This window comes from Molothrus ater, chromosome 5 (assembly GCF_012460135.2).
Source record: "Molothrus ater isolate BHLD 08-10-18 breed brown headed cowbird chromosome 5, BPBGC_Mater_1.1, whole genome shotgun sequence".
Taxonomy (NCBI): domain Eukaryota; kingdom Metazoa; phylum Chordata; class Aves; order Passeriformes; family Icteridae; genus Molothrus; species Molothrus ater.
The window spans coordinates 30,077,827-30,100,944 of record NC_050482.2 but is presented as its reverse complement, the minus strand read 5'-3'; the positions used below and the strand labels follow the sequence as shown (position 1 = coordinate 30,100,944).

The following is a 23,118-nucleotide window of genomic DNA, read 5'->3' as shown; positions in this document are numbered from 1 at the left end:
TGATATGAGAATACATATTACACACTACATCATGTCAAAGGAAGGCTTCCTATGATGCTAGAATTCTGTGTGCTTTTGGCTTTTGCATCCCGTTTCTGCTCTTTTGATCACAAGAAGTGAGATACATCACCCCTGATAAAGCCTGTTCTTGGCTCTGTGAGCAGTTATCATGCTTCCTTGACCGCTGACAGTGAGAAATACTTCAGCTAAAATTTGAGTGCATTATTGGAATTAAAATTTACCATTTAAGTAAAAGAGACTTTGAGATCCAATATGTGCAGCAAGGCTTAACTTGCAGAGTTTGCAGAGTTTAATGCTGGAGAGTTGTTTAGAGTCTTTAAGCTCTCTCTTATTTATTTGTAACAGTGTAAACTGAGGAAAACAATAGGTTGAGTTTTTTAACAATTTATTTACAGGAAAGCAAAGCAGAGCAGCAACTGACTATTTTATTAATAACAGTAGTTATATAAATATTATAACACAGAAGTTACACATTCCTTGTTTACAAATGTAATTTTCTTCTTCCTTTCTGTAAGAAACTCTGTGTGTGCTTACACTTGTGCTCTCCAGACCTCTGCATTAGATAGAAGATTTTCAAAATAACTAGTTCCTTTTCAAAACTTGCATAGACACATAGGTCAAGCCCTCATGTATAGCTGGAGAGAAATACATTGGAATAAAACTTACATGTATAAACTTCCAATTCCTGTATTTTTCAAGGTTTATTACTTTTTCTAGATATGTTGTATAGTTTACATACATATATATATATATATAAAATATATATACATGTGCAGATTGCTTATTCCTCAGAATAGATTTTTACTATTCACAGAAAATCTGCAAGACAGACGCAAAAATATATCTGCAGTCACTTATTCTGGAACAGATTTTTATATTCTTCTGCACGTTAGACTCAGTCGAGTATGTGCCACTGAGTATGGACTGTTCTTTCTCATTGAGGTAGGAAACTTGGCACATATGGTTTTCTCTAGAAAACACCAGTGTCTTCAGGCCAAATGAGAGCAACAAGAAGTCACATAACATGCTACCCTGAGGAGCCTTATGATTAAAGTAAATTGCACGGTATGAATTAGCAAAGAGGAATGAAACTGGCTGATTACAGCTCTAACCCTCATGCTCCAAAGACCATGCCATCTGAAGATGCTATCTTGTCTCTTAACTACGGAATCATTTACATCAGACTTCATGAGACAGCTGGTCTGAGCCGGACCATAAAAAATAAGAAAAGCACAATATCTCAAATCCTAGCTGAAATTGACCCTGAAATGGGATCTAGAAGACTTAAATGATGAGCAGGAAGCTATCTAAGGGTAACCAGTGGAAAACACAAGACAAAAAAAGTCTAAACTCACTACTTTTCTCTTTTGTTGCATATTCCATATATTTGTATATACTCATATTTTAGGACTCCATATACCACTTGTTCAAGAACTGAGAGCATACTTCAAGCCCTCGTCTGAGTGTGTTACATACATTCATTACTTAAAGCATACAGTGTTTCCTTGATTATTTCACCCACTACTCAAAATACAACAATTACCTTGATTCTCATTGTTTGAATCGTAACTGTATTGTTTCATTGTGGTTAGTTTTCCTACACTTGGGGTAGTTAGTTCAGATTTTAACTGACTTTGAATTGCTAGCTTCATAAATTTTCAATAAAAGCCTAAAATCCTGTAGTTATTGTTTTCTTTCAAGGCTGCAACATATGTTCACCAATCATGGATAGTATGAAGTAACCTTAGACGATGAAGTCTCTTTGTTCTCCTTATGATCTGATAGTCTCTGGACACTTTGCTCACATTGAAGTGGGGAAAAAGACTACTACAATCCTGGATATTTGAATCTGTCCTCACTGACAGACAGGGAAAGCTAATTTTTTTAAATGCCCTAGTCAAATTCAAAATGGAGCAGAGTTCTATGCCAGGGAAGAGGTTATTTTTATTTCACCCAGTACAGATAAAATTTAAGCTCAAAATTAATGCAGACATGCATATTCCTGCACTAGAGCTGCATTGTCATTAAGAATCCTTGACTAGAATTTTGGTGTCTTTGGTCTTAAGGTAAGTTGCTATTGGTGCTGCTACTTCTAAAGTGCCAGGATCAACCTTAATTGGCTTTTCCACACAAAGCTTTGAGCTATACCAAAGTTTGGGAAATTATATTGGAATACATGAGGAGTTCAACGTGCTTTCCTTCCCTACTCATGAAAATTGAGTTAAAAATTTAAAAACACCAAGAACCATATTTCTCAAAATAACTTGACAAAAAAAGATTAAATTTAAAGTATTATTCTGTTTTATTATTTTCTAATGATTAAATGAAATGTTGAACCACTAACTTTCAAAAATGGAGGATGAACACCTAATATTACTGTGAGAGGCAGCAAATGGTGAAATCAGTAATAACCTTGGCAACTGCCTTGGTTTCCCTTCTTTCTTTAGCAGTCACAACAGATACATCAGTGGAGCAATTTGTTGCTTTGCTTTTCATGGCCACCTCCTCCATTGTACAGCCTGGCTTGCTGTCCAGGCTTGAGTGGTCTGGAAGCATGGATGAGATCATCAGCTGGCTTTAGCAGCACCACTGCTATGGGCTCAGTTTTCACTCTGGGCAGGGAGGTCTCCACCTGAGTCCTGCAGTGAGACAGGCACAGTTTAGTGCAGTTTATGCTGCCAGCTGTGGATGTTGGACCAAGCCAGACCAGTTCCAATCTCCCACCACCTCCCTGGCCAACACAGGGAAGGCTCAGCTGCATTTGAGTTTCTCCACAAAGTCTCTGTGGGAAGAAAGGCACCCTGGGAAGAGGACCTGTTACCAAACTACCAATCAATCTTTAATTAACCTCAGAAGGAGGAAGAAAATTGTAATTTAGGTAACATGTTTGCAACTGTCCTAAGGCAGAAAAGCAGGCAATGCTGCTCCATTGCTTTTGTTTGCTTACCAAGAGCAGAGACCACCCCTTCTGTCCCCCTGGAGTTCCCCAGGCAGGTCAGGGCCATTTTTTGCTCCCATCACCTGAAGGACATACTGGTAAATACCAGGTCTGAATGATGCCACACATCACACACGGGAATTTTTCCTTTTTTTTCCAAAATAAAAAGATTTTTTTTTTTATTTTTCCCATTTCAAGCTTCTGTGTGAAGCTGTATTTCAAAGGGACAACACACACTTCTTGCAGAGTAGCTTCTCTTTGAATTATTTTATTGGAAAGCAAGTTGCCTAGTCATTAAAAGAGAAGTAAATTCTGCCCATTGAAAAGAAGAGGGCTCTTTTTGGACACGTGTTTTTGCCACTTTCAGAAAGCTTACCAAATCACTATTTATATCTACATTTTATTCTTCTAACAATACAAAATAGAGACAATAATAAAAGCTCCTTACCTACAAATGAAGTTTAATATAGAGATATTTCAAATGCAGTGTTCTGGGCTTACAACTGTAAGCCTATGAAAAGAAGTTAAACAATTATTAAATAAACTGTTGAGTTGATGATACCTGACCCCATATTACTTCAAAAATTATCTTGAATTATGAATTAACTTCATTAGTCAGATGAAACATTAATTACACAAATAAATATTTCAGGGCTAAACTAAAAGTGAGAAATCTCATTCACTTTCTGATAAAATTGTTGATCTGTCAGTACTGGAATCTCAGCCACTGAATGAATAAACTCTTTGCTTCTCATATGCAAATATTCTCTAACTGTGATCTAATAGATTACAGAGGTTTTCTTACACGTAGGTTTTTCAAGGTCAAAGATTAATGAGAAGTTATGATAAATATTATTTGCTAGATATGATATTTAACACACATTAATGCAATTAATCTCTTAGGACATGTAGGTAAATTGTGGTGTTTATTATACAAGGATGCATTGCAAAGTTATTTCATACATGGGGGATTTTCAAAGTCCCGCATGATGACATTGATGTAGTGCTACTACTCTGTTATAATCTTTGTATATTATTTAAGTGTAACAAATACTTCATTCACTGCCTGCCCTAAACTTTGCATTTGATGACATTCTTGCTGCTGTGTTAATATCGGGTCTATTAAGCTGGACCTCATGGTCCATTACCCTTTCTTTAGGCCTGACCTCATGAAGTTTAAGGGTCTTGAGCACAGTGTGAAAAAGCAAAGGGTTTCACTCTCACCCAAGGAGCTCATTAGGACTTTATAGAAACACAAGAAATACTCACACAGTACCAACATTTGCACTGAGGGATACTCACCAGACAAACAGCCTGGTGTCAGGAGGTGTTCATTGTTCCCTTTTTCCAGGCCTGCACACCAATTTAGCAGGCTAACTAAAGGGATCACTCATTTGTAATCCCCCATTTCAGCCTTTGTAGTGCAGATTCATTTGCCAGCATCTTTTAACTCTGCTTCCTTGAAATTCCCATTTCACTTAGGACAGTGTATTTGAAATCAACTGGCTACTTGAAATACACTGGCCAGGATTACACTTGCCAAACGCTACAGCGGGATTTGGAGGTTGTCTTTGTTTGCTGCCTCAAGGCAAGCAAACTGTCATTCACGGCACATCTTTAAAAGACCTTTTCACAAATGAGGGCCAGGTTCTGCTCTGTTTACCTGCCTTGAATAATGCTCCTTTTCTCCTAGATTTTAGCTGATTTACTGAAGGGGGAAGGAGCTATAAAAGCTGCAGAAGTCTGTCAGAGTCCCACTCTAACTAAGATAAGAATAAGGAATTGCTCTCTCTTCTTCCACTAATGAAACAACTTTGCACTTCTTGGGCTGGAGTCCATCTGTGCACCTGTCTCCACAAAGTGTCAGCATCTTTGGCAAATATGCTGTGAGTTGCTAGCGGCTGATAGCACAGTTCCTTATGGTTTTGGGTGCAGTATAAACATCACCCTATATCAATAGATCATTAAGGCTTTTGCAGTATTCAGTCACTGAGAAGAACGACATAGGTTGTGTCTCAACCTATAAGACTCATTATAAATGAGTCTTCTTTTGTATTTAAGACTTGGATATGAAACTCCAAAGTACTGATTTTTAATTAATTCTCATTTTTTGAAAATTGATGCTCATTGCCTTGGGCAGCAGCAGCCAGCTGTCTGGGTGGCAACCTTTGGCATACTTTTCAGAATTTCCACACTTCCCATAAACACAAGAACAACAGATTTGCAGACCAAAGGGACTCACTTTACACCAAATCCAAAGGGGTTTATGTTTTCAGGCAAACAGGAAAGATTGTGTAGATAATTTTTTTCTGGCAAAGATTCTTTTTAATATTTCACAATAAGGTATCTTTACATCAAGACAAGCTATTTAGCATCCTAGCCACTTCTCACATTCTCTGTGAGATATTTTGCTCTAAGAAATAGCAACTGACATTAAAATAACTACAGCTTTGGGTTTGGCCATGTGTGAAATCTGAAGTAGGGAAATTGTTGTTCACACATAAATGGCATTTAGATGGGTATTCCTACTATTCCCTTATGTTGATATACATTACACTATTGAATCAGTGGAGAAACATACAGCAAGAATTTGTTAATTAGTTTTAATATAACAGCAACAGAAAAGTAGTACCACATATCTGTATATTTTGTATATATGTATATATGAGCAAAACGAGTTTTGTTAGTCCCTGTTTAATTTTTCTACTTCAGAAAGAGCCACCACGTAAGTCAATTTGGTGCCATCAGTGGATATAATGTAAAATAAATATAAACAAAACAGTCTGTTAAGGAAATATCATATCCCTTCAGAATCACAAGAATGGATTCGGGTCACTGTTATAGTTCAGGAATGCTGTACATTTGCTGACAAATATGTTCACAGTTAGTTCTTGGTCAATGAGCCCTGCCTGGAGTATTAGGTGGGATTTATTCACTACTATAGCCTAGCATAGAAAAGCTTGTGTCTTGCTTGGCTGTCAGCCATTATAAAGCTAAGACCTCAAATCTCCATGGTCACAGTTTGGTTACTTTTTAGTTGCTGTGCCATCTCTCTGTCATTTTATTGACCCATAAATTTACATTTCTGGCAGTTTCCTAGCCCCAGCCCACAAATGTTTCATCTGTTTACTCTTAAGTAAAATAGTGAGTATAATTTTGAAAGGGATTACAGAGGAAGAGATGAAAAGGCCAATGAAAAATTCCACACCTCATTTGAAGGCAATCCAAAAGCTTAATGGAAATGTTGAAAAGGATGCAATCAGAGGAGGTAGAAAAGGGAAAGAATCTCTGGTCATCTGAAATGACCAGTGAACATGTAGTGAAAATAGTGATTTTTTGAAGATAGCAGCCACCCACACCATTTCAGTATCTTCAACAAGTGGCAGGGCCAAAGGACAAAACATGAAACCAGTTAACAGCAATTCCAGCATAGCCCCTAACAACAGTGTTCAAAATGACTCATGTGAAGACTCATACTGTCTTCATTGTGAAGTCACAGAGTTTATCTTAACAGCTTTTCAGAGATAATTAAACTGATCTGATATGCTGATATTTGGATTCAGGAAGTTGCAGAGCCAGTTACACAATCGATTTTGGCATCTCTGCTTTGGGGATGCAGAGATAGGGGGCTTGAAGGGGAAGAGGCATTTAAACAAACAGTGTCATTTCTGCAGTGAATGTCTGATTGCGGCCTAGGACTTTGGCCTTTGGCCTCCAAATTTATTTAATCTGATACATGGTCAAGACACTGCAAACAGGAAGGCTCCTGAAGCTATCACATCAATAGTCTGTAAATTTCACTTTGTTCTCTCACAAACAAAACAAACAAACAAATGGAGAACCCATTCTTCCAGCTGCTGTTGTTCTTAATTACAATGCAGAGGAAGAGTTAAGTCAGCAGTTACTTGACTGGAGTCCAGTAAAAGTCGTTCTTTTCAATAGCAAATGTATACTGCTTGAAAGCTTGTTAGATAAAGTGTAGCATAAAAATCAACTATAGGTCATCGACAATTTTAATATTTCCTGTATGGATTTGTTTGCATTCTTAAATAGGCAGAGGCTGGGCTCCTCAGTGCAAGAGAGACATGGAGCTCCTGGAGTGGGTCCCACAGAGGGTGACAAAGATGATCAGGGGAAGGGAGCATCTCTCTTCTGAGGAAAGGCTGAGGGAGCTGTGCCTGTTCAGCCTCAAGAAGAAACCACTGAGAGGGGACTTTGTCAATGTCTATCAGTATCTGAAGGGAGGGTGTCCAGAGGATGTTTCCAGGCTCTTCTTGGTGGTGCCAAGCAATAGGACAAGACAAAACATGAGAAAGAACTTCTTTACTGTGCAAGTGGCTGAGCACTAGAACAGATTATCCAGAGAGGTTGTGGAGTCTCTGCAGATATTCAAGATATTTCCTGGATGCCATTCTGTGCAATGTGTTCTAGGACAATAGAGAATAAAAATGGCCCCCCATTAAACATGGCATAAGGACAGTCAGAAAACCATGAGTCATAAATCCTGAAAGTGACCTATTTCATGATCACTTCTGACCTTCAGAAATTGCATTCCCAACCTGGGACATTATCAGTTCCTACACAGGGAAGTGTTGCCTCTGGAATGTGTAGGTGATTTTACTGTTTCACACTGATTAGTATGAAACTGGGTATTTTAGCATCAAATCAAGTGACGATAGTGACATAATACAAGTTTTCAGTTTTTTTAAAGAACTTTTAAGCAAAAATGATCAAGAAAGTATTTTCCAACTAAAACCATTTTGTCAGTAAGTGTTTGACTAGCTGTAATGACTCTTACATGGTACCATTAAGATGTTATTTTCTTCTTCAGAGTATAAAGTAAGACATTTAAATGACATGAGTGTGTGGTGAGGAAAGAAGTAATTGTATACAAAGGAGTAGGCACTATGCAAATACCTGGCTAGATTACGATCAAACTTAACTGAGTAATTGATCACATCCTTTTGACTTCTATTTCAATGAGTTGAGAAGAGGGTTTAAATAGAGGTTACTCGGTGCAGTAATGTTCTTATAGGTGGTTAATGCAGAATCAAAGTTTATGTACATAGGACTGACAGAATGACCAACAGTGATAGGTAAAATAACACATGGTAAAGATGCCAGAGTGCCTTTCCCTAGCAACTGCATTTCTTTGTAACATTAGTCTATCTCCTAAATAATTTTTTCCTGTTCCAGTTAATTGATCTCTCAAATCCATGCTACCTAGGTATAATTTGTTTTACTTAAAAAAATCCAACAAACCACAAAAATTGTTTCAGTAATTATTTGGGAAGATAACTGGCAAACACATGAACAGATACACACTAATCAGCATGGATATAAAGGAAAATTATGTTTAACTAACACAATTAACTTCTTCATGGGAAAAACAATGAAAACTGACAGGTGTGAAGTAGGAGACATCCTGAGTCGACTATGAAGAGGCTTTTTAATTTAGTATCACATAAAAGATTGATATGTACCATCATTAAACATAGTATTGATGGTGGCATCTTACACTGGGGAAAAATGGTTCCCTAAATGAGATAAGAGAACTGTATTAAATGATATAAATTTAGGGATGTCATAAGAATTGTAATGAGAATTAGGTTTAGAATTTCCTCCAGTATGCACACTTGTGCAAAGGAGCAAAAAATTATAAGCTTGAATTCTAGTGAAAAAAAAGAATGTTTGAAATATAGATATTTTAAAGTAATGAATCTTAGACTATATTTATTGTCAAAATTTATTCTTGCATTTTTGTAATAATAATTAAAGAAAAGATTTTTAGAGTAATAACAGAAACTCAAATACAATACTTGATACCTGTAAAAAATTTGGGAAATATCTTCTTTGCTATTTGTTTGCTTGGAGACCAAAATGTAAATGAACAGCTATGGTTTGATATGTTAATTTGGTCTTACTTCAAAAGCAGACAAGCAAAGAATGCAAAGGACACAGAGCACAGGTAGTAACACAGTGTATCTCATATATGAAGAGCTTCTAATCTACAGATAAGGCAATTCTTTCCTTGGCAGCCTGCAAGGAATAAAAAGAAGAAAAAAAGGATTTCTTATGCACAGTTCTGTATTTTCACCATAGCATTGTTTATGCTTACAGCTTTGCACCTCATAATACTCTGAATCTCATCACTCCCAAAATATTTAAGGTTTAATCTTAATCTTCAGTGAAATTTTTCCAGTGTTAACACATGCTTGAAATAAATTTCCATGTCAGGAAAAAAAATCAGTACACCAAGAAAATGAACACTATTCTTATTTGCAAAGTATTCCTAAAATAGATGATCTTCTTTTCACTAACTTTGACTTATGAAGTTTCTAAGTGAAATTCCAAAATTGGGCAAGGACCCATAACAGAGGTTAGACAGAGCTTTCATTTTTATATTTGTCTTCATAAAGCCTGTATAACTCTATGGTTAGGACAAAAAATAGCAATGCTGGTTCACACGGCTAATAAAATAGTTAATTTCCAAAGATATAAGTACCCATCTACTGACTATATTCGTTTTTGCCATTATCAGCTCAAGCAGAAACCCTTGGAAGTTTTAATCATACCATTTCAGCCAGATCCTTACCAGATAAGACATTTGAAGCATGATTATACACCCCTGTGTGTATGGCACTGTCCCAAACAAATTTCTCACCAGCTTCTGGGCAACTACAAAATGTAGTATTGTAGTTTCATGAGTTAAACACCTCATGGGCTCTGAGTTCTCCTAGACTATGGGAGTCTGTCACCCCAAGGGCGAGGTCAGCACCCCAGTGGCCGTCACACGCCTAAGCCTTCACTGGAGCACACATTTTCCACCAAAATTTCTGTAAGTGTCCTTTTTGTTCAACAGAATCCAGGCATGTACAATGGATGGAAAACAAGATTAAAGCCAGTAGTTAGGGCCTCCTTTAGCCAAAAGACATTCAGTTATAAGATGATACTCATTTTTATACTTTAGCCAGGTGTACAGCTAGTCAGGACAGCTAATGCCAAGCATAGAGCAATCTCACAGCAGAATGTGAGAAGTCTTCATCAGGTCACAGAGTGCAGCTTTTCTTAATGCCTTCTCTCCTGCCCCACAGACCTCCTAGTCCTCACTGTGTTCATCTTAAGTGACATGGTGTGTGATAACCAAAATTAAAAAAAACAAAACAAAACAAAACAAAACAGTATTTTGGTTTAAAAGGGGCTATCTGCAAAAACAAGAATTAATATTTTTTACCTAGAGGATGCCCAGTACGAGAACTTGTGGTTTTGTGGATTCTTGTCTTAATCACAGTACAAGGACCCATAAATAATGGTTGTACAGAAAGATCTAGAAATATAGTTTCTTCATCACCTTTTCTCAGCTCAGGGAGCTTTCTGTTGAGAAAAGAGAAATATTGTAAGGCCTATTCTTATATGGAATACTCACAATTATAACATGATTAAAAATTGGTTTGATGTTGCAGCACTGTTTACACACACCTGTCATCAGGAACATTGTTCCTGAATACTAGAATAAATTCATTGGATAATTCAGGTTGAAAAGACCTCAGGATAGTCCAATGGTCAATAGTCCAATCTCCTGTTCATAGCAGGGTCACTTCTGAGTTCAGACCAGATTACTCATGGTTTTATCCAGTTAGGTCTTAAAAATCTCTGGGGATGGAGATGGCACAACCTCTCTAGGAATTTTCTACCACTGCTCAATTGCCCTCATGGGAATTTTTTTCTTTCTTTCCAGTCTGAATTCCTTGCTTCAATTTATGCCTGTTGCCTCCTGTTCTCTCTCCATGCTCTGCTGTGAAGAGCCTGACTCTATCTTCCTGCTAACCTCCCCAGAGGCACTGGGAGGCTGTTGGTTGCCCCTGAGGCTGTGTCTCTTTCAAGCTGAACAAGCCCAGTCCATTCAGTTTCTGCTCTCTGGGCAAGTGCTTCAGATCCCAATCAGCTTCAGGACAATGCTGAACTCACTCCAGTTTATCAATCTCTTTCTTGCATTGGTGTGGTCAAAACTGAACACAGCACCTAGATGTAGACTAACAAGCATGGAGGAATGGGGAACAAATCCCTTCCCACAGCCCAAAGGCTGCATCCCTATTCACACCTGAGGCAGCCTTGCTGTCAGGGCACATGGTTGTCTACTGGGCCCCCAGGGTGGGCCACTCCTGCAGAGCTGCTCCCCAGCCTGGGCTGCTGCAGGGCTGCTTCACTCTTGGGGACAGCACTTCCATTTTTCCCTTGCGGAATCTCACAAGGTCCCATTAGCTCTTGTAGCTTCCCAGACTGTCCTTTTGGGGGATGGTTGCAACATTTGCCTTTCTTGACCTTCTCCAGTTGTTAGGGGCCTTCAAGTCTCTAGGACCTTCCAAGGACAACAGATAATAGAGAATCATGTTTTAAACATGAGGACATAGTTAAATGTAATTTGCTCCTATTTGTTCCAGAAGGAAAAAAAAAAAAGGTTTAACAATGTTAGGAAGACACCATTTGGTTCAAAGACCTCAAATGCAGTGGGTGAAATCTAGGCTCTCTGGAAGCCTCTGACAAAGATCTTTTTGCCTCCAGAGGGAAATGTAATGGCATTTATAGTTTGGCTAGGGCTTGGGTTTCCTTGCTCTGAAGCTGTATTTGTCAAAGTAATTGAAAGCAACTTTTATTTTTTAAAAGGTATCTCTGTTTGCTCCAGGCATAATTCAAAGTCCCCACCAATCGTAAGACTACTTTATTTAGGTTAGATTAGATCAGATATTTAATATGAAAATTTCTGTAATTAATTAAGCCTGTTAATCAAGGGAAAAATAAAAAATCTGCATGGAGCTCACTGCTGTGCAAAGTTAGGAGGGTTTGCACTGTGTACTGTGTCTTTCCTATTCGGTATTATTTTAATGGCAAGAACACAGGAAATTTTCAGGAGAGATTAAATTATGCAATGAGTCCTTTCTTTCTAATTAATCTCAGAAAACTGTGCAGATTTTACTGCTGCAGGAATGCTCAGGCAAAGCATATTTATTTTACTTAGTCTAAATCTAAAAGTTACTTTATCTAAAATTGTCTTTCTACCTGACAATCAAAGAATTTGTGTGTTCCTGTAGGGATTAAGTCAGGAAGCAGTTTTCAACAACAACAAATTGAAACGTTTACACAAGGAAGTGTTGCTTTTATAAGTGATGGGAAACTTCAAATTTGATTACAAGCAACCTTTGGCTTCCTATCTGTTCAACAATAGGCCATGTTGTTAAGGGCAATTTCCATGCACAGCATGTGGGTCCCATTTTTTCATCCTTAGACATGGTTGTTTACTGTTCAGAACTGTTTATGCATTTTAATCAGGCTTATTCAGCAGCCCTTAATAAATCACCACTAAGTGAATGTACCAAAACAAGAACTATTATACAGGATTTGTTCCCCTTATGCAGTATTTGCTGCCCTCAGGTTCCACTGGATATAAAAATAAAGAGTAAATGGGTAATTGAGTCAAAAGAATACTTATGAGACATATGATTTTAGTGCCTTTTGCTGAGGAGTTGCCTCCAGCAACTTCCGTTAGCTACAGGAGCTTGCCTTTAAATTCAGCTCGGGCCAGAATGACTTAACAATTGGAACCTGCCTTCAGCTCACAGCACTGGAAGGCTTTTTGAGGGGGTGAAGCTGACAGCCCAGTTCCTTCCTGGCAGACGTTTACGTGAGACAAGGCAAAAGTCACAGAGATAAGTGCTTAAACATTCAGGTATCTTGGGGTCTGCCAACAACAGAGGAAAGCCTGCTAGTAAGAAACTGCTATGAAGAAGTAAATAGATCATTTTAGTTACTAATATAAGAAACATACAGAGAAAAATTCTTTTTGCATAGTCTGGTGAACAAAAACTTTCCAAAAGACTTTCAATAAATAGTAATGGTTCCATTAATAAATGTTTTCTGTGACAGCTCTACTGCATAAATAGAAAAAATTCCAGAAATGAAGAAGTATTTAATCTTGAAAGATTTTTCCAATGTGGCTTTAACTGGATTTCACTGGATTACTATCCCTTCCTGTGAGAAACAGGGAATTTTATAGACATATAGATCATGTGCAGGAAAGATGTGACACACATGGCATGGTGCCCTACATATGTCAAAGAGTAATGTCTGAGAAAAACAAAGGAAAATACTTAAGTATTTGTATCTGAGTACAAAAAAGGCTTGTTCTATGTAGGGCAGAGCTTCCCAGAAACTACTATTGAAATGTAAAATATAATTTTGGAGATTATTTTGCATGTTCTTTGCCTTGATCTGTCAGTTTTCCCTACTGAGGCCACTAGGAGAAATGAGGCTGGGTAAATTAGGGCTCTGTTTCTCTTGCAGAAATCCTGCTTCCTTTTGGGTCACAGTTCTTGGTTAGGCTACCTAGTCCTGATGCTGCTCGCAGCCATAAAAGCTTTGTCCAGCAGTCAGCAGCCATGCAAGACTCCCCACCTACTCTCCTGCTGGATCATAACCCCTACTGCAGCTTTGCAGACCTTTTCTCCTCTCCCCCAGCATACCAATTTGTTTGGGTAGCACTTAGGCTGGTTTTCTAAAAAGCAGGATATTTGGGTCTTTTGCTTCAATCTATTACTGTTACCATGATAATAAACATTTGTGAGCAGAGAAATTGCCACAACGTAACAAAACTCTGTTAGCTAAATAGTGAGATTTCCTTTGGGAAATTATACGGCTCAATGTTCCATAAGCCTAACTAACATAAATTATCATCTTGACTTTAGTGGTGCTCAGTTATCATGATCAGCATGGAATCTAACCTTTCAGCTAGCTGATCAAGAAGGCTCAAACCTTTCAAGAATACCACACTGAAATATTGTTTTCTTCAGTAATAGTTTGGCTAGACCTACACAAAAGATGGACCCTGAATTGTGCAGGCAGGCTGCTCAATTACTAATATCAAACTGGCAATTGTGCCATTCTCCCTTTGAAAATAGGTCACAGTCATTTCACATGTAGAAAGAGAAAAGATGTTTTCCTTTGATAAATTAATAACTACTCAACAATAATGCTGTTTTATTAAATTGTTTGTTCTTGGGCAAAATATGGCCAAACCTCTTTCTTGTGCATCACTTGCAAACAATGCCCAGCTCAGACCATGTTGGGCTCTTCACCCTGAATTTAGGATTTTATTTTTGTTTGGTGTTATTCTATTAACAGCTTTGCTTTCCTCAGTGAAATAAACACAATCTCCTCAACTCTGTGTGTGCAGGAAAGAGAAACTGTCAGAGGAAACCAGGCCACTACGTTTCATACAGTGTTACCTGAGCAGGACTTTTACTTGACTAATGGACCTTGTAATTGTATCGTAATTGTTAGGTTGAGACCTGGCTGTTGAGATTTTACTTCTTTCACAACTGCACAAGGTATATGTGTTTTTCTTTGCCTTGAAATTTCATTATATTACCTAACACTTCAGTTAGGAAGTGCCAGAGTCATTCAAGTCAGCCATTTGGGACCTAATCAAATTGTGAATCTTCACCTCAGTAAATACTTTTGAATGCAGTAACTCACCTCAGATGCTCCTCTGCAGCATTATCTTACAAAGTGTAAAATAATTTAATTATGTCAATAAGTGGGCAAATATTCTTTTTTTTCATACACAGAACTGCACTTGAAACTCTGCTATTTTTTTGGAAACAATTATTTCTAATGTTTAAAGACAATGTTTAAAAAGTCTGGGAAATTTCTCTTTTCAAAGGGAGCATGAAGAGAGTATGCACCCTCTGATAATACGATGGTGACTGATTTGTCTCTTAACAGCCTTATCTGTATATATCTTATTGAAGGGCCCTTCTAGGAACAGTAAAGAAATTAGTACAGTAATTGAAACATATATAGGGATAAAAAAAAGTCCATCTGTCCCACTTACTTTGAGACAGACTCACCTGTGCTGGAGCAGTGCAGCACCATGCTGTGCCCTTTGACCTGAAGATGTTAAAGCTTTGGAAACTGTGTCAGCAGCTATAAAATAGGAAATATGGGTTAAGTAGTCCACATGAGAGAATGGACAGAGGAAGTCAATGGGAAAGGGAGGAGAAATAGAGAAAACTGTTACTCTCTCACCTTCTTCAAACTACTAAAATATATAAATTGTTAGAAAAACACTTAATAATTAAGTCTTTTGGAAAAATGTAGCTTGAAACTATGATATGCAAGAGGACCACAGTGCTCTGATGGCAGAAGTAGCTGATACTTTTGACCACTACGGCTAATCCAAAACTGAAAAACTTTCCCTAAAACAATTACACAAGTTTCTAACACCATCGCTATCCTCAGAGGACAAAGATACACAATAAAAGTTGTGTGAAATACCCAAGACACTCAGAAAACACCTTGCTCTGATTTTTATATCACCAGATGCCTGAAGTATCAAGACTGCTGTAAATCATGCCAGAGTATATGAAACAGTACTGGACAGACTATTGGATAAGCTCTGCATTTCATATCAGCAGAGTTGTATATACGACTTATTCTTAGCAACAGAAATAATATTCTGAGAAACCATTGTATGTTTTAGATACTTTTTTCTGAATCTTTTGTGGTAGAGTGGGAGCAATAGGTTGTCTAACCTAATATGAATTACAAGATCCTTTACATAAGCTCTCTCACATGCTTTGTACTATTCCTGATATGTCACAAGGGTGAAAAAATCCAAACTAGGAAAATGAAATTTCCAAATAAAGTTCTGTATGACTGAAGCATTCCATGTGTGGTTTCTGCAGGAAGAAGCATAGCTAAAAAAGTTTAGTCACATCCATATATCTAGCTTTCAACATGTGTTAAAATCATGCACAAAAGTCAGGGTGCATGCTGCAGTAAGATTTTGTGCACATCTGCAACATAACTTGACAGGGAATCAATTTCTTTTCACACTTCAATATTTCACTTCTGTGTATTTTTTTGCAACTTGCTGAGCTCTAATGCCAAGCCAGATTTGACAGAAATTACTTCAGTCATTTGAAACTGAGCTGTTGAAGCTTTTTATGGAACTGGATTGAAAGAATGCTAATTCCATCTGTGTTTGCTCAGAATGATGGTGACTCCTAAGCACAGCAGTTTCCTGGTGAATGGTTAAGTTCAGCTGGGAGTGCTGTGAAATTCTTTAGCTAAATCCAGATTTCTCAAAAGCCTGACTAACCTGGCAAAGTTTAAATTGCTTTCAGGATGTCAGGACTGTAAAAAAAGAAACAGCAGGAGGTAGGAAGAGAAGTAAGTGTCAAGGCAAACTGCCTCCTCAGAAATTAGAATGGCAACAACAGGGTGCCCCAAATCTTCTAATGTTGTGGGCTGGATGCCAGTTTTGCTCCTTCCTCATAAGGCAGCTGTGGCCTGCAAGGACTGGGAGGCTTGCAAGTGGCTTGTCTGGGCAGCTACAGAGGAAGCCAGTACCCAACACAAGCCCACCCAGGCTCTCCTCATGGCTGCCCTTTGCTGCTGCATATAGAGCAAGACAGTAGTGCAGTTTCCTACTCTGTTTTCTGAACATGGACTATGTTTTCCCAATGCACAGAAAATATTTACGAGACAAATGGAGAAAATACTGAGCTGTGACAGGACTCAAGCCTGGCCAGAATGCACAAATCTAATTTTCCTCTCCTTTCACATCCCTTCTTTTCCTTGAAAGACAGACCAAAGGTTTCCCCAGGCCACTGGTGGTACATCCAATTTTAATTTGGTGCAGGTAACACTCATATACCAAAAAGTCTGCACAGTGCAAGTAACCACAACATTTTTTGGTGCCAGCTATGCTTAAGAAGTCAGCTTATAATGGGTTCGTGCCCCACATCAGGTGGGTGTCATACCTTTTATTTGAACTGTGTCCTAAGCTTCATGGTAAACAAAGCAGCAGGTGTAAGCCAGAATACTTCGGGGATGGTACAAGAATGTAGAAATTAAACATGTAGTCAAAACTTAAATGCCTCCTGCACAGCTGGAGTTTTGCTCCTAGTTTGCTGAGTGTTATTTCTACCATTGCTGTTCTGAGGTATCTCTGAGTTGGAGATAACCTAAGTGGTTTGCATCCAGGTTAGCATAACCTGACTGAGTTACTTTCTTGGACCAGGACACCCCTGAAATGACCATCACCAAAATGTCAAGGGAGCATTTTTGAATGGGGAAATTTAGAACAAAATCTGCCTAAAAGTCTGCAGCAGTTCTGCAGTGATGACATAACCCAGGTCCAGATTGCCAAACTTGGTAATACATTGAAGAATATACTTTAAAGACTGCTGCCTAACATGCTCAGGTTAGACAAAACAGTGTGAGACAATTATCTCCAAGAGTGTGGAAAATCCATCTAACTTGGAAAATGGTGGATAGCTATGTTATTACAAATATGTTTCAATGTGTAAGTCCAAAGCATTTTTTGCCAGATAAATTCAGGATCAATCTCAAAAAATGCTTTGACAGGATTAATGTATAATTCCTTTGGCTAGAATATGTCACTCCAAAGCTTACAAGCAGAAACGTAGAGAACATGGTATTATTTTTACTGGAAAAGCAAAGTTGGAAATCATTAATGAGTTCAAATAGACATTTCCAAAGTGTCATACACAGAATCCAGTAAAATTATGACTGGCTAGAGCTGACTTTAGCACATCTAAGCAAAGACAGCCTTAGAAAAGACTTCTATTTAATTACCTCATCTCTGTCTCCTGCAAGTGCGCATATGTTTCTATATCAAGATCCTTGTTCTTGGCTTTATGGAAGCTATATGGCTTCCATAAAGTTTGAGCTTCTCAGGCTGCCATAGAGGAACATTCTGTGGATGCATGGAGGCAGATGGCTCACACCATGTCAAGTCTTCACAACAGAAATGGCAGGTGTGCTGAAGTTTTTGCATATCTGATTTTAATAGAAGGTAAAGGGCATTTACATTACTAATTTCTCTTCTTAAATCAATTTTATGCATTTTATCCCTGCTGATTGGAGGTGCCTTTGGGAAAACTTGTAGTCAGGAAAAGCAGAATTTTCCTGGGCTAGGTAGGACGCTCCCCATATTTACATGCTTCTTTCGAATTACAAAGCTTTCAGCTGCTGCTGTCACAAGGTCCTGGAAAATACATCTTCTCCTGAGATACCTATGCTACCAGTTTCCAACGCAGCTTATGCAACATAAAGGAGCTTCTCCATTATATCCACTTCTTTGGATATCTTGAAGTGATATCATTGAATCACAGAATCATTTAGGTTGCAAAAAGAGCTATAAGATCATTTGAGTTCAACCATTAACCCAGCACTGACCACTTCACCACTAAACCACACTCCTAAGCACCATATCTGCATGTCTTTTAGATACCTCCAGGGTTGGTTGACTTAACCACTTCCCTAGGCATCCTGTTACAATGCTCAACAACCCTTTCACTGAAAAACCTTTTTCTAATATCCAATCTAAACCTCCCCTGGCACAACTTCAGGCCAATTTTTCTTGCCCTATTGCTTGTTACTTGGAAGACGAGACTGACCCACACCTTGCTACAGCCTCCTTTCAGGCAGTTGGAGAGAGTGATAAGGTCTCCTCTGAGCCTCCTTCTTTCCTGGATAAACAACCCCAGCTCTCTCAGCCACTTCTCAGAAGAACTGAGTTTCAGCTTCTTCACAGCTGTGTTGCCCTTCTCTGGATATGCTCCAGCCCCTCAATGTCCTTGTTGCAGTGTGGGGCCCAGAACTGGACACAGCACCCAAGGTGTGCCCTCACCAGTGCCAAGTACAGAGGGACAATCACTGCTCTGGCCCTACTGGTTACACTCTTGCTGATACTGATCGGGATGCCACTGGCCTTGTTGGCCACCTGGGCACACTGCTGGCTCATGTTTATCAGGATGTCCAACAGCATCCCCAGGTCCTTTTCTGTCAGTCAGCTTCCCAGCTACTCTTCCTCCAAGTGTGTAGTGCTGTATGTGCTAGTTGTGACCCTAAAGCAAGACCCAGAACTTTGTGCCTTGTTCAGCTTGATACAACTTTGGCCCATCAATGCAACCTGTGCAGACCCCTTTGCAGAGCCTTCCTGCCCTCCACCAGACCAACACTTCCACCCAACTCGGTGACATCTGGAATATGACTGAGGGTCCACTCAATTTCCTTGTACAGATCATTGATAAAGACGTTAAACAGGACTGGCCCCAGTACTGAGCCCTGGACACTCCCCCAGAGACTGGCCACCAGTTGGCTTCCATTAAACATCCCTCTCTGGGCCCAGCCATGCAGCCAAGATTTTACCCCACAAACAGTGCACCTGTGCAAGCCACAGGCAGCTCAGCACCTTTGGGTAGATCCCATACAGCCCCAGAGACTTGTGTCTGTCTAAGCGGTGTAGCAGGTCACTGACCATTTCCCCTTGGATCATCTGGGCTTCATTGCTCCTGGCTCCCAGGTCAGGGGCTGGGATCTCAGAGAACAACTGGTCTTACTACTAAAGACTGAGGCAAAAAAGCCATTGAGTACCTCAGCCTTTTCCTCATTCTCTGTTCCTGTGTTTCCCGTCCCATTCAACAAAGGATGGAGAGCCTCCACGGCCCTTCCTTCATTTGTCACAAAGGTATTTATTGAAACAGTTTTATTGTCTTTTATGGAGTAGCCAGGTTAAGTTCTAGCTGTGTTTTGGTCCTTCCAATTTCCTCCCTGCAAAAGCTCATGATGTCCTTGTAGTCCTGCTGAGCTGCCTGGTCATTCTTCCAAAGGTCATCAGCCCCCTTTTTTTTCCTGAGTTCCAGACAAAGCTCTCCATTCAGCCATCCCAGTCTTTTGGCACATGGGGACAGCCTGCTCCAGTGTCTTTAAAAGTCCCTTCTTGAGGAATATCCAGCTTTCCTGGAATACTTTGCCCTTTAGGACTGCCTCCCATGGGACTCTACCAATGAGGCTTCTAAAAAGGACAAAGCCTGCCAAAGCTTTGGGAGCCCAAGACAACATTTTGCTGAGTTTTCTCCTTAGTTTTCCAAGAATAGAAAACTCTATCATCTAATGGCTGCTGTGCCCAAGACTGCTGCTGACCATTATATCACCTACAGTCTTCCTCTGTTCACAAACAGCAGGGCAGCTCCCCAGCTGGCACACTCACCAGCTGTGTGAGGAAGTTACCTTCCACACAGTCCAGGAACCTCCTGAACCTCCTTGATTGTTTCCTCTAAGCTGTTTTGCATTTCCAGCAGACATCTGATAAGCTGAAGTCCACCATGAGGACAAACGCCAGAAATGGGGATTTACTGGAGTGCAGACCTGAATGTTAGCTGTTCAAACCTTAAAAAAAAAAAAAAGAAAAAAAGAAGAGCTTGTAGAAAAATCAGATGCATGTAAATTTGGCAAAAAAATGTAGATGCTGCTAATATGCAAACTTGCCATTAAGCATCAGGAAATTTCCATCAAGGATGGAAATGCCGTCTGAGAAAGGGCAGAGCTGATGTAGAAGAAGAATCGTTAGGGAGACTTTGATGTAGTTGCACAGATCTTGTGCTTGATATGTTACATAAATTGTCTGCCCTGTCAGCAAGACTGTCCTCTGAGTAGTGAAGGCTTAACTGATTACTGAGAATTTCATGTATGTTTCATGTGCCCCATTTTTTGAGTTTTGCAACCTGAGAAGTGTATCTTCATGTTTTCCTAACACCTGATACAAGCCAAGATAGCCAGTGAAGGCAAACTTTCTTCTCCTTTAGTCTCATTAAGGTAAATTAGTAAATTGACAAAATCCAAATGCAGAGCAAGTACTTTCCAAGTTTGAATAATCAAATGAAAAGAGAAGAGCTACTCATCATGTGAATGTCATCTCTACTTTCTGAATGTATCTGGGTAATACACAACCAAAAACTTATCACATCCATGGCTAAGGATCCATTTGTCATGCAATTCCAGGCCGCATTCACCAGAAAGTGTCTGGATTTTAGGGATGCCACTTGTTTTACTCTCAGATCATTCCATACTCCAGATCTGAACAAGGAATTTATATTTTCTTGTGCTGTGCTCTCCAGCTTTTGACAGGTAACAATTCTTGGGCGTGACTATACTCAATTACCACATACCCAGAGAAGAGACAGAATTTGGTAGCTACTGCTCAGCAGAGCTGCAGATGTGTGTCCCAGAGACCAAGTGCTCAGGGGCTGCCCTGGTTTAATGAGTTCATTTTGCTATTCTGCTCTACCACCCTTGCTTAACATCACACAATCAGTTTGAGGTCTCCACTGGGAATCGCTTGAAAAATAGTATTTCCTGTCTTATTTAAAACCTGAGTCCTGTGATTTGGTGGGTTTATAGTACAGCTATGACAGCAGAGTCAGATCATAGGTGAGATGCCACTGATAGATGAAAATCAGAGAGAAGAAAGAGACTGCTTAAACACACGTTGCAAGGCATGGGTTAAACCCTGGAACTAGAGATGCAACCTGACATGAATTTTTAACTCATCATGTGGTTGATCACTCTCTCCCATGCAGTCAAATGCTACACATGTTGATGAACCTTTGGGTCCCTTCCAACTCAGAAGTGTGTTGTGTTATATTTCTGTGTGTAGTGCTATATTTCTGTGTGTTGTGCTTGTATTTCATAGAAATGTGAAACTTGCTAATCATCCTTTACCAAACTACACAGCTGAGATGAACACATTAGTAGCCACTCTGGCATCAAAAGTAGCCTTGGAGGAAACCAAAACTCAAGTCTGTCTTTGAAGGTTACTGTCTCTGACAACCATCATTGCCCTGGTGAATACCTTTTATTCATACAGCACAGCTGGATGGACTAACTGCACATCCCAAGTGTTGAATTATGGTTTTCAGTGTCTCGGGCCCTTGGGAATTCTCTGAGAATTTGATCAGTGAAACTAAAGACAAAATAAATCCTTAAGTGTGAATAAATTTATGAGGGGTAATTGGAAAGGCAGCTACTTGCAATGCTCAGAAGCCAGTGCCCTCCTGACTTGTTTCTTTCCCTTAGAAACATAATTTCTGCACCTTAGACTACAACAATACACAGTAGCTTCAGATGCAGCCTGGGATACAACAGCTTGGATTCTGTCCATTCTACAACAAGAAGCAAGAGTCTCAAAATGCTCATGAGTAAAATACTTGCATTAATATCATTTGATGAAGGCCTTCAGATTTGCCAATAAAAGCGCTCAAGCTGTGGAAATTGTTTCAGCTGAGAATGTATCAGGGCAAAACTATCAGACTCATCTTGGACTTCTTCCTGCTCACAGCCACTGCTGTAAGAAAAGGTCAAACTACATGGGTCTCTGGAATGAAGCAGCCTTTTCAAGTCTTAAGCTCTCATTCACCACATCTTAGTACCAATGGAATTAAGTGCCAAAACTCTAGCAGGGCCAACCTACCCTAAGATGTAAAGGAAAGATTCAGACATGTGAGCATCTAATTTATATTCCCCAAGGTATTACTTAGTCCCACTGCAGTTAAGACATCCTTCCTGTTTCTCATCCAAGGGCACAGATGATTCCTCTAGTCCAGCTGGCTTTAGCTTTGAACCACCCTGATGTCCAAGTGTTATGCCTCTGCTGCCATACAAAAATAAGGAATGCACCTCCTGCAGAGGATTTTGCAGGGAATATCCTCAAGATTAGACTGGTGAAGAGCTGCTTTGAAATAAAAGGATTTCTCTGCAAAACAGGAAGATGCTTTCAGGACTTTGGAACAGCATTCACTTTTAACTTTCTGCTTGCATGTTTGAACTGCAAAATGAGACATCTTTTCTATATTACGTGATTTGTAAGCAAATAAAGAAGAATACATGCCAGTAAGTAGAAATGGACTAAGCTATTCCGGACAAAGAATGGTTATGCCCACACAAAGCTTCATCCAACATCTCGAAAAAAACATGATTAACAGTACTGTGCTGATCTTAATCAGATTTATTAAGACAAATGCTGAAAATCCAGCGTGCATGGTGTGTGTGGGTAACTAAAGGAAAAAAAAAAAAGGCCAGATAAAAATGCCCAGAGGGAGTGAGCTAATGACTATCTTCCCATTACCTCATGGGATCATTAGGTCGACATGATCTCTCCGCGGCCAGCACCGGAGCCACTTCCCCGCCGGGACGGAGGCCAGCGGCCTTTCCCTTCGCCGGCCGTCCCCCCGCACAGGTGCACCCTCAGCGGGAGGCGCGACCCGCCGCCATGTCGGGGCGGGCACGGCGGGACA

The 23,118-nt window shown here is 39.5% G+C and overlaps 1 long non-coding RNA gene across 1 annotated transcript; it reads right to left on the bottom strand.

The window, feature by feature from the left end:
- Nucleotides 1-10,263: 10,263 nt before the first annotated feature.
- LOC118698293 (uncharacterized) lies at nt 10,264-23,091 on the bottom strand. Its single transcript, XR_004981866.1, has 3 exons — nt 22,950-23,091; nt 14,863-14,938; nt 10,264-10,333 (listed from the first exon to the last, which is right to left on the bottom strand). It is a non-coding gene; the product is annotated as an uncharacterized LOC118698293 (long non-coding RNA).
- Between the last annotated feature and the right edge of the window lie 27 nt (nt 23,092-23,118).